This window comes from Scardinius erythrophthalmus (assembly GCF_964197995.2).
Source record: "Scardinius erythrophthalmus genome assembly, chromosome: 12".
NCBI lineage: Eukaryota > Metazoa > Chordata > Actinopteri > Cypriniformes > Leuciscidae > Scardinius > Scardinius erythrophthalmus.
Window position 1 is genome coordinate 9,347,508 of NC_138232.1, and position 12,975 is coordinate 9,360,482.

The 12,975-nt window shown below is 37.4% G+C and overlaps 1 protein-coding gene across 5 annotated transcripts in view; it reads left to right on the plus strand.

Annotated features, from left to right (window-relative positions):
- Positions 1-12,975, plus strand: part of foxp1b (forkhead box P1b) — a 208,046-nt gene that overhangs the window by 16,642 nt on the left and 178,429 nt on the right. For all 5 annotated transcript variants that reach the window (XM_081381534.1, XM_081381536.1, XM_081381533.1 and 2 more), the window contains exon 2: positions 3,538-3,607. The gene's annotated coding sequence lies outside the window, so the exon portion shown is untranslated. The remainder of the gene's footprint in view (positions 1-3,537; positions 3,608-12,975) is intronic.

The following is a 12,975-nucleotide window of genomic DNA, read 5'->3' on the forward strand; positions in this document are numbered from 1 at the left end:
CCCTATTTACTTTGTCAGCGCATATTACTACTAGTGTTGTGGTGAACAATTAATATGTGCAAGAAGTTAATACACAGAAAAAAATTGTTTGCCGTGGTAATCTTTAATCAAAATCTGAAAAGTTACTTCCAGTCTGGAATTGCGTCAGTTTTCTGATGACGTCAGTTTCACGGCTTGGGTTGAAAACATAGACTGGTTGAAAACGCTTTAACCACTCCCCTTAAACCGTTAGTCTGCTATGAGCGAGAGATGGAGAGGAGGAGCGCTAAAGTAAAACCATGCCCTCTGTTCAATATTCCGTTTCACTTGTAAATACATCACAACACTGGAGAAAAGTCGTTTCAACCCAACTTAAAGTTTGTCTCGACAAACTTTTTAATCTAGTTTTCCTTTATTAGACTATGGAAACAATAAATGTCTTTACCAGATTCAGTTCATCTTGAAACTTTGTTTTTGTTGGATCTGGGCAGGTTGAATCTGGATGTTATGCAGTACGAGTCTAGAAGCAGTCCTGGCTGTCGTAGCCATAGATATCATATAAAGGCTAGATGTCTCGTCCGCGCTGCTGGCCAATGGAGGTCGACGTCCGCACACGGCGGCCATCTTACCACAGGGTGCTCGCTCACTCGTAACATGGTGCATGTACTTTTAAATAACCATAACTTGCTCAATTTTCTACCGATTTTCAAACGGTTTGGTTTGTTATAAACGTCAGAGATGTAGCTATGAAACTGCATACATATGAAAAATTATACAAATGGACTTCCATATGAAAGAATTATAGCCACGGTAATGACGTTTGTAAGAAACCAAACCGTTTGTAAATCCGTCAAGATTTCACCGAGATAAGAGGATTTGTGTGCGTGCTGATCACTCACCTTAATTCACAGAGCCCTGTGGTAAGATGGCCGCCGGTGATGCCGGAAGTGACTCCGCCTTAAGACATCTAGCCTTTATATGATATCTATGGTCGTAGCTATATTTATGAGATTTGATGTCGTCTACACTGGTTCCTTTTCTTCGCCTATGCAGTCGTCATCAGCAGAAATATACATAGATGTCTCATTAGTGGCTTTTTCTATGGCCTGCTATACGTAAGCCATCCGCCATATTGGAACAGTCAAGATATTGGAACTCTAGCTACAACTGTAAAATGCGGGACAGGTGGTCACCCTAAGACACAAGTGTTTTCTTTCTCAACTGTTTGCTTTCACTTAAGAACTAAATGACGGTGTTTACAAGGTTACTCACAAAGACGGGCATTTTGGCACATACGTGTGTTTATTTGACCATTCAAGCCCAATAAGGCACCAAAAATAATTCAGTTTATGTGCCAGCATTTCAGGTGCGTGCGCTCTGAAACGGTCTTGTCCGTTATACCAGTTGAGTCCCTTTTTTGCTGCTTATTGCGCTTGAACGGTTGAAAATCAATGGTTTTTAAACCGTAAGGCTTAAAAACAGATTCAAATAATACGCTTTCATGACGGTGCAGCACGGTAACATCACCTGAGCTTAACCGCGATAGTCCAAAATCTCTACCGGTTGACACATTTCTTTTTTCAAGATAATTTTTTTTTTTTCACATTGTAGAAATTAAAATGTGTTTGTTTACAATGCATAAAAAACATGCACATGATCAAAAGATGTAAGACATGCACAAGTACAAAAACTCTGAGCCATATGCTTTAACATGAACTCAGCTGGCTATGGAGACCTTCACACCAGTTTTCATACCGAGTCGGTTCAGAAATTACACATCATAACCTCTCTTGCACTTCTGAAATCAGAGCAGTGTTGCTGCACTAAATAACAGAAATGTATATGATAAATCTAAACTTCACTGATTGCCTTATCATGACACGTTAGACATTCAAAACCTTTTCACATTGTTGGCTCTTGACTTTGGTATGATCTCAGATCCATACTTCACGGCCAGTAGTTCAGATTTGCTCCAAAGCAAACATGATGAATAGATATTATTAAAGACATGTTAGAAAATAAATATTTAGATTTATATGTATTCTTTTATATTTTATGAATATATATAATGTTTAATTTTAATAATAATAATATATTATTATTATTATTATTATTATTATTATTATTATTATTATTTATTTTAATCACTTGCCAAGCCATCAGAGTAACAAGTTCTGAAAATTATTTACAATGCCTGAAGAATACTTTCAAAACTTATTCAAAAATATTTCAATTTTTTTTGGAAAAGGATAGAGTAGATGCCGATATTGTTGACTGGTAATTAATGTGCGTTTTGTCTCAGCCTTTGAGACGTTTTGTCTCTGTTTAGGTGTTTGTTAAAGGGACATCGTTTAAGTGCCCTCCAAGGGAATCGAGTTTTTCCTCCCTCTCAATAGCAGCATGCTCTCAATTAGAGTATGTTTAATCAGGAAACCGTCTCGAGTACTAATTACCTTATCATAGCATGCATGTTAATTAGTTTTGCGAGAAGGTTTCTTTTTTTCCAATTGAATGTTCAAATGAATTCAAAGGAGAAAAAAAAAAAAGAAAAAAGATAGAACTTTTCTTTGATCTTCTGTTTACAACTATATGTATGTGTGTTTATACCAAAATGTGGCCTATTTGCTGGTTTGAACTTCGAAGCAATTCTGGTGGTCTTAATTGACGTGTTGCTTGTTTATTTGATATGTAAGGTCTCATCTGATGGATCATTATGAAAGCACGGCAATTATCTTAAACGCTCAACTCGGTAGCAAACCTGCCTCGTTCACATGAAAGCGCTCACGTACGGCCTTTTTTTGCTTGCCGCTTTGAGAAACTGACTGAAAGTGAATCATTTTGAGTCATTGTAACCTCACTTCAAGAAGCTGTTTGAAAGATGTTCCAACATTTATTTCAGGTCCAGAAAGTTCCTGACAAAAATCTGTACTTTGTCAAACAGGTGGTGATATCCAAGCTCTAAAGAAAAAATCAAACTCTGTAACAATGGAGCAGCATTTGTTGGTTCTTTGTTTTTCTAGTGCAGAGCGAAGTGTTGAGAAAGAGGCCTGAGAAATGTACTTGGGGATTACTGGATATTTCTCTAAAAGCATTTTGATGTTATGAATGAGCATAATGTAGCCTACGATCTTCTGAAGCGTGGACTGATCAATTGGCCAATGCCGAGTGAACTTCAAAGCTCGAAAATGAGAGAATCAATCTTTTGATTTAATATCATAGAGCGGCGAGATGGGAATTTTGAGTGCATTTCTGTGTACTTGATATACAATTGTTTACAGTGATTAAATGGATACTTTCAGGAGGGTTTATCACTTGCAGTTTATTGGTACAATACACTTTTTTTTTTTTTTGCTATGATTTAGTGTAATGGTTAGAGCAAATTACACTTTGATTAATGAAAAATGGATCCATATACAAAACCAAATGTCAACCTAAATTGAATTCAGATTGTGGAACCTTTTTTTTTTTTTTCTTGATTGATGGTAAAGTCATGAAATAAAATCATATTCCTCAGTCCTGCAACATTGACTGTTGATTGTTGTATATTTGTGGTTTCAGACACCTCAACGAGACTAAAGGGATTTAAGCATACAGTCTACGATCACCTGTCAACTTACCTTCTGAAACAGTAAGAAACTTCATACTTATTCTTGTTACACAAACTCTTTTTCATTTAAAATGGATTTTAATGCTACTTAAATGGCCTTTTTTTTTTCACACATTTCTTTTTTCTACTGATATATCAGCCCATATTTATATATTTTGAGATCATCAGCATTGGACGATATTTTGTTTTTGTTGAGGATTATTACCTATAGGGCCTACATTATATTTGCGTAATATGGGCAATTGATCACCCCAATCAGCCAATAATAACCCATTTTGGTCTGTGTGTCACCGTTTTGCATTTGCTCTAAAAAATCAGCAGATCTAGCAGTAAAAATCTAGCAGAGTACAGCTTGCAACCAAATAATAATAATACATAATAATAATGTTTATTTTTTATAGTGCCTTTCAAGAACCCAAGGTCGCTTCACAAAATAATACAAACATAAAATTTCAATTCAATTTCATACAAATGAATTCCTAAGCATGAAAGATATGACATCTGAAGTTATCATTATTGAGAATTACTATTCTCCTTAAGTTAAGATGGTCCTCCTTTATTCTGCAATTTCAGAACCGCTTGCTTGGATAAAAATGTGTTTCTTGTCATAATTCAGTAACATAGAAAGTACCATCCTTAAAAAAGTATTTTGTAAAAATAGATTGCAAGATGTAAATATGCTTATGCATTTTGGCATGGTTAAACATCACAGGCCTGTCCTTTATCAGTGCGTTTGACAGTCTTGCTGTTTGTCGCGTGCACCGCACCATTTGGATGACAGTGGTAACTGGCAGTCGAATAACCAAATTATTTAGTCATGGGTTTTAAACGGGCACGACGGCAAATGGATGTCAAGTAAATGATGCAATTTATTCCCCTTTTCCTCCTCCTCGCCAGGCGGGCTGCCACGGGACTTCTGCCAGCCTTAAATAAGTGTTACCCAGATGGCACTCGCATGACGCCCACTTGGTTACAGAATTGTTCCGCGGGAATAACTCGGCTTGCCACAACAAGCAATAGGTCAATTGAGCAGCGAGTGCCTGTTGCTTGACCCGTTTTGCATATGCAAATCTGCTAATGTTGTGTCATTTCGGTAAATTCCAGGGGAAGGCAGGCTCTCGGGGCTTCCTAAATGAATTGGAAAGGAGCCCAGTTAATGAGGGCGGAGGGGAGAGAGGTAAAAAGAGACGCTTACTTCCTCAGCTCGCTTCCTTGCAAGTACATCACTTCCAAGTGTCTCGGCTTTGCTTGAGCTGTGGTAAAGGGAAATGTCTGTAGTTGGGCTCTCGTGGTAATGGGATAGTCCAGCGAGCACTTGGATAAGTGATTTTTCTTTTCTTTTTTTTTCACCTCTCTCGCTCTATAGTCTTCTTGAACAAAATTCTATTTTTAGGAGGTGTGGAAGACAATGCCATGGTGTTTTCTCTCTCTTTTCACTCCATCGGCATCCCCTTTCGATACCTGTTTATTTATCTCTCCTTTTCTTTCCGCTTTGTCTATCCTTTTCTCACTTTCACTTTCACCTTCAAACCCAAGCTCTTTTATTTTCTGCCATTGTACGAAATGTTCCCTGTGAAATCTTGGGTAAAGGTCAGTGCGATACATGTCTTTGTTGAATTTGGTCACAATTAACAGTGTTGTTTGGCTGTTTTACTGCACATCAGTCATGTCATGTTTTGACATCCTTATTGACAAACTTAATTGAAATGGTACAATGCTGATATTGGCAATGCTTTGCCTGGAAAATACAAAAAAGAAGTGTTACAGGAATCTCTTATCATTCTCAAAATTTGTCAAAACTTGTACAGCGTGCGCCCGGGCTTAAGTGAACTGTGTCCTCTGCATCTCCCTAACGTGCTACAGCTGCAATCGATGCTGCCCGAGCCGACAGCAGGAGCAGGACAATGTGGAGATGATTTTCTGCTGCCAAGACTTAAGTAAACAATCCAACAATCCATAGCCCCGATTCCCTCACAATACAAGCTCAGCTTACAACAACCCAAAGACCTTGTTTTCATTTCTCATGCTTTTTACTAAACAAACGCTCACACTGCATATCACAATTTTTACCCCACTGGCAGCCTGTTACATTTTGTAACGTTATAGTTTCACAAACAGAACATTTTCAGTTGCATTTAAATCCCTTGAATACAAAGGTTTGAACTGCAGAATTGCAATTTGAATTTGAATGTTGAAATAGATGGATTTGTATTTAGTATGTATATCACATCATATTTAATAAATAGTTGGACCAGGATGAAAGAACTCTTCATTTTCAAGAATGCATTACATGTGTTGATTTTTCTTTCCATTACAATTCAGTAAATTCCTCTATTTCAAACAAGTTTCAGTTCAGTGTGACTAATTTTATTTAAAATTCCAACTAATGAATTGAAAGGGAGCCAATTTAGTAATCTAGTTTTAACAGTTTATTGAAAGTCTGCTTTCTCAAAAAAGAAAGAGAGCATGTCTGTGGAGATATATTTGTTGGTGTTTTGCATTAATATTCAGTTAGAAAAAGAGAAACTGTAGTATAATAAAGTTGGCTGTCTAGAAAGTGGTCTAGTTTGGGCTTTTCTAAACAAGCGGCAAATTGGAGAGCGGTTTGAATCTGTCCGTTTGCATTCGATTTTGCAATCACTCCTCTGTACTGTAAGATGCCATTGTGTAAAAGTCAAGCCAAAGAGTTTTTTTTTATTTTTATTTTTTTTACAGGCAGTAAAATTGATTGTTTTAGCACCTTACAAATAACAGCAATAATTGGATGTGCATATAACCTCAATTATCAAAAATTAAATGCTGTGGATTCTCCTTTGGAATTTAATTATATCGCAGCTTGTTATCGACTATAAACCCAAACAAAACAATCAAAACATATTAACAGGCTCAGCGTGATAAGGGAAACAATCTTCTAAACTGAGATAAACCATCTCATGGATTCCTCGAGCAACCCCCTCACCTTGTATTTGCTCTTGTGTGATCTCTCTGAAAGCATCAAAGGATGCAAGCTCTCTCTAATGTTTCTCTTCCTTCTGCCCAGAGAATAACCCCTCGATCACACTGCCAGCATTCTTTTTTAAAAGCGCAAAGAAAGATGAATTTGGGCCGTAAAGGCGCGTATCACAAGGGCTTTTTATCCTAAATGGTCCTTAGAATTGTTATCTATAGGGATGGCGCATTCCCAGCACTGTCGTGTTCAATCAAGTGTCCACTTAGCCGCGGCCAGGAGTAATTGTCCCCAAGTGGGCCACACACTGACCTGTTAATGTCTGTGTTGACCCTCTAACCTTGTCAGCACGTCTTGGAGAAGAGCTCTAAATCATCTCGATCTCCTCCGGCTCTTCCCGTGCTGCCGGGTCAAAACGGAGACCGCCTCAGGCAGACCACTCCCTTAAATTGTCCTGTCTTTGGTAGGTCATTGTCTTGAGGATGAGGTCCAGATTCAGGATTCACACTTCTTTATCGCTGCACAATCATGGTGGTGGTAATTGTTCAGTGCTCTGTAGTGCAATAGTAGATGAAACACGCATACAACTGTATGATAATGCAGTAAAACTATAAAAACATACTATAAAGAGTATTTACTGTGTGTGGAACACTTATAATTGGATTTTAGTGTGTCTGTGCAAAACCTGTTACCACGATGCTAGTTTTTGTGGTTGGCTGCAAGAGCATTGCTGTGTGGTTGCTAAGTTATGGCTGATGTTTACACAGTGATGTTTAATAATTAAGTGTGCAGATTTTGAAAAACCACCAGCACCACCAATAAATGTTCTTCGGTGGTTCTTTGCAACACCTGTAGTTCTTAGGTCTTTTTTATCAAGAATCATTTTTCACTGTATAGGGCCAGAGACTTTATAAGGAGAAAAGATATGGGATGCTCAGATCAGGATTTTTGCAGCCGATACAGACTGCCGATTTCTTATCATATGATTGGCCGATATTGATACAGATTGCAATCATTCAAGTTTTATATAATATGTAAGCTTTCTGTTGACTCCTTACACCCTGGAAGTATGACTTCCAAGTTGACTCCTTATACCCTAAAGGCATTTTTAATGATTTCATGTCTAATTGGCATACTTGAAAGTAATGGCTTATAACTCTACAAAAAAGTGTCATCAAGTACATGGTCTCATTTGATAGAAAACCTTTTAAATTTAGAAGAAAATAGATTTTGATCTATTGCTTAGAAAACCCTAGAAAAAGTGATTTCATTTTATTGATTTATTCATTTTTGACATGAGTATTAGAAAAAGTAGCCTATATCTGACAGGCCATAAAATCAATTTTGGACTTGTTCACAATCATGTCAACTGCATCTGGGCCGAATTTGCACTGGCAATAACGTCAGCTGCGGTTCTTGCTCTCTTCTCTCAGATAGTGAAGTGACACACACCCGCCTCCTCTCACTCACTCGTCTCATTCACTCCAGTAAATAGTGCTTGTATTGCACATAATTTTACTCATTCCTGCAGGTTTGTTGCTCAGACCAAAAGCGAAAACCTCACGACGCCCACCCCTGTCGGTGATTGGTTGGAACACTATTTATTTTGGTTTTGAGTGGTTGGTGAAACCAACTGTTTTTGTGTGCAGATCTCAGAGCCTAGGCTGCCTACAGAGACACGTTTTTTTAGCCTTAGATGAATGCGTCATTCATGTTTGGGCCTGAAATCGCTGATACAACCTTTTAACTTTCAACAACATCTGTAATAAGTAGGGGTGTAATGGTTCACAACATTCACGGTTCGGTTCGATACGTTTTCGATAAAGCAAAAAGAAAGAAATGCCTGAGAAATTTCTTTGATTTAAAAAAGAAAAAAGTAAAAAAAAAAGAAATAATTTTTAAATAAGTGTGAGTTTTCCTACATCTTGAAACTTTTAGTTTTATAAATGGGGGTAATCTTTGAAGGATGAACAAATAATGTTTTGGTCATCACATTAAAAATAACATTTAAATATAATAATATTTTAGTTTTGAAGTGCTGGAAAAAGATGTCACTCCGCCCAAGTAGCAGTGCTTCGCCTTCTGAGAATATAGTTCCCAGTTTGTATAAGGTTAGAAGATGGCTGTGTCTCATGTGACCTTGTTATTTGTACACGCTGTGACTATTACAAATCACAACATGTAAATAGGAAAATGTTGATGTTATTTTGTCACTTATTGGGAGCATTATGTTAGCTGGAGCCATTTACCTCCAGTCTTTGTGCTAAGCTAGGCTAGCGGTGGGTGCCCACGCACGGATATGAAAAGGGTATGCATGGAGTTATCTAATACATGGGGATACAGTGAATAAGCTAAAGTCCCAAAAAGTTGACATGTTCCTTTAAAGCCTATAACTAGTTCATTCATGGCACAATGTTTCTCCTGTTTTCCACGTCAGTGCTGGAAATCCGTTAATACCGGAGAAATCTCCAGCAGTGTGTAGAAACAGTGTAGCTTGATCAAGATCGGTTCGTGCTCCACTGACATTGATAGTCCAAACTGATAAACGGTCCGTGAAGCACAAAACAATGAGTTGCGCAGTTTCGTTACGCTTTCATCACGTTTGCCATTTGATGTTGGGCAACATTGTGGTGGTTGCACCAGAGATGCGCGCGCATTTTAATTAAAATATCGAGCGCTCTAGACCTTATGTAGCCCCGCCCCTTTTTAGCGCTGCACTCGTTGTCTTTGTCTTTCGGTCTGTATTTTCACAGCGATCTTGCGTATTTATGAATGAACGGCTCGTTTTAAAACCGGGGATCATGTCCTGCGTGTCAAGTTTCCTAAACCCAACCGTCCCGTTCTTTTTTTCCTAAACCCAACCGTCCCATTGTTCTTTTACTAAACCCAAACGTCCCGTTCTTCTTTTCCTAAACCCAACCGTCGTCCCGTTCTTCTTTTGCTAAACCCAACCGTCCTGTTGTTGTCCAGTGTGTCATGGAAATGTAAGCCCACCCACGACCTTTTCCTAAACTTAAGGGGCCGTGTTCATTTCATGGAATTTTCGTTGATTCTTGCAAAGCTGTATACAGCTTCTCTGCTGCAGCCTGACTGGCAGAAAGAATCGTGCTACTTTTTCCCCCCCTTACGTGCAACCTATTGGAAAGCCCGGATGAGTAATTAGTTGAGTTAGTAAAATAACGAAATTATTTATTTTATTAAATTATTAAATTATTACTTAAAGGGATAGTTCACTTTGAAATAAAATTTTGGTATGTTTTAGCTTACCTCAAGGCCATCCAAGATGTAGGTGTCTTTTTCCGCAGTAGTTTCAATTTTTATATTTTTAGGTCAAACCGTTCTTGTCTGTCAGTCATATAATGCAGGTCTATGGTCACTGTCGGTTTCTCACACAAACCGCTCGTTTCGTGTCTTAGGCCATCAATGTGTACTTACGATGGGGAATGGTTTAATTTGGACGATGGGAAATTGTTTTAATTTGGACTCTGCATGCTCTTTGAGACAGTGACCATAGACCTGCATTATATGACTGACAGACAAGAACGGTTTGACCTAAAAATATCAAAATTAAAACTACTGCGGAAAAAAAGACACCTACATCTTAAATGGCCTTGAGGTAAGCTAAAACATACCAAAATTTAATTTCAAAGTGAACTATCCCTTTAAGAAGTCTGCTCAGAAGTCTGCAAACAAAACGTGATTGTCTTCATGAGCGAGTCATTGAATCATTCATTCAACACAGATTCATTCAGTAACAAAACTCAACTACTGAATGTTTGCTGGATAATTCTGCTGTGGCTTTGTTTGGAACTATTTCATTGTGTAGACCATAGTTTGGGACAGGACAAAAAAAAATAACAGGAGAGAAAACAAGGATGAGAGGGATAGAATACAGTGCGTTTAATGGATTGTACTGTTGTTTAACAACAATTCTGATTGTTCAGCTGTTAACTTCTTTCTGAAAAAAAAAAAAAAAAAAAAAACTTTCAGTAGACAAAAACTCCAAAGATTACGCAATCTATCCCTAACAGCTTGTTTTCATCTGCATTCAATTTAATTTAGCGCCTAACCTGACTACGGTCAATTAACTTCTTGTTTATTGTACTGTTGTGTAAAAGCAATATTACACATAAGCATGCGAAGGCTCAGAACATAGCATATCAGATTGCATTCTAAGATTAAATAATTACGATTTTGCAAGCTTAATATGCAGAGATGTTTATAAGTAAGCAATTTCTAGAATACATTCTTTGAAGTTTAAAAACTGTGACTCCGTGGTGCTTTCCAAACATTGCTTTATTTGTTGGAGAATCCTAGCCAGCCTGGCATAGCAACAGTGACTCAATGAATGGTGTTAGTTTGGGGCATGGCTATCTGTTTGACTGACCAATGGCAGCCGTGGAGGAGTGTTTTAGGAGATCTGTGTGAAAACAGTCATTTATGCAGTATGTTGTTAAGTGATATGCTTCACATTAAAGAGTTTTTTTTTTTGTAATCGTGTCATGTAAAATATTTGGTAGCAGGTTAAATTGCTTGAAAAAAATTATTTTTTTCTCTTTTATTTTAGATAATGCGTCTCATTGTAATTGATGGGTAGACAGCATCTTTGATATAAAGCAGAAACAATATCATGAGTGTAGTACATTTTATCACACACAATGTGACTTTTCTCGTCTTTTCGCAATTGTGGGAAATTTGACACACAAATAACTGGCAATTATCAAACTACTCTAAAGTGGCTGGTAACTGGTTTCTGTCTGAGACTGACAGTGTTGGCAATTTGTGTGAAACGTGTGGATTAAAACCACATGTTGGAGATGCCGAGGGCTGTTGTATTGAGCAGCTGGTATGCCACCAAAATTAAGTAGCTGAGTCAAACCTTTGTGAGTTCTTGCATGCCTAGAGATGTTATTGCTTTTAGGTTGATCATTCATACATTGAACATACATGTTTTCACATGAATCTACAGGCCATTCCTCATCATGACAAAGTCAAGCCCAGATTTATGATAACTTAGCATATATATATATATATATATATATATATATATATATATATATATATATATATATATATATATTAGTAGTGGGCCGTTATCGGCATTAACGCGAGACTCTTATCGCGCGATAAAAAAAAATATCGCCGTTAATCTATTCTCCAAGTTGGGTTGGGTGCTGGCTCAAGCTACACAAGCTATGATGACGCAATCTACCCGCGGCCGCGAGGAACACCCGGCCGCAACGCATCATATTCGTCGTCATCTTAAGTAAACACGGTTGAAAGTTAAAGCTGGTGTAAAAGATCGGTGCAACATCCATTATTTGGACTTGGTTCGGATTTAAGCCGTCCGACGTAGACTGTGTGGTGTAACAGTTCGGTAAGTTAACACACGACTAATCCGTTCTACCACCTCAAATTCAAAACGAAACATATCACTGAATACCAGCGTGCGCGTATTATTCCCAATATATCTGAGTGGTGTAGCACATAATCTCTGTCTGCGCCCGATTTAAAGAATCGTTGTTGTGTTTCTTTTTAACTGAAAAGACATCAGTTAGAATATTCTAATTTTAAATTTGGGGTTTCATAAGCTCCAAGCCATAATAAACATTAGACCTACTTAAGTCTCTGCAGCTAGTGTACTTAAATTTTATTTATCTGCAAAATTATGTGGTATACTTACAGTTTTGCACAATATATGTTCTCAAAACTACATGCACCCTTAAAAAAATAAATAAATAAATAATCATTTAGCAGTTGTTTAGCAGGGTCTGTGTAACCTGTTCTGAAATGGTTTTATTATAATATTGTTATCGCAAGAGGCTGCAATGTATATCACAATACGGATTTTAGGCCATATCGCCCATCCCTAATTGATAGCCTATAGTAGTTGATAATAACATAGGCCTACCTAATGTTGCCTACGGACGGTAACAGTACAGTAGTAACTTTTTACAGTCTATGAGTAGAACAGCTTTCTCAAGCAGTTTGTGATGCATTTTGGAAACAGGAGATGAGCCCCTGGTCTAATGCGCCACCTGACTTGAGAAACCCGTAGTCATTATTTGGGTAGCACACATATTCTGAATGCCTTCGGCAGAATTCAAATGAGCCATTTTAATCTAGATTAATTTCAAAATTAATCTAGATTAATCTAGATAAAAAAATGTTATCTATGCCCACCTCTAATATATATATATATATATATATATATATATATATATATATATATATATATATATATATATATAATATCATATAACATTGACATAAGTATTTGGACCCTTTGTTCTGACACTGGATCATCTTCGATGATGTTATTGGAGTCCATCTGTGTTAAGAACACACACTCATACATTATAGCCTATATACAGCGGCTTGTGGAAGTATTCAAACCCCTTCATATTTATCATTTTGTAATGTTGCTGCCTTGTGATAAACT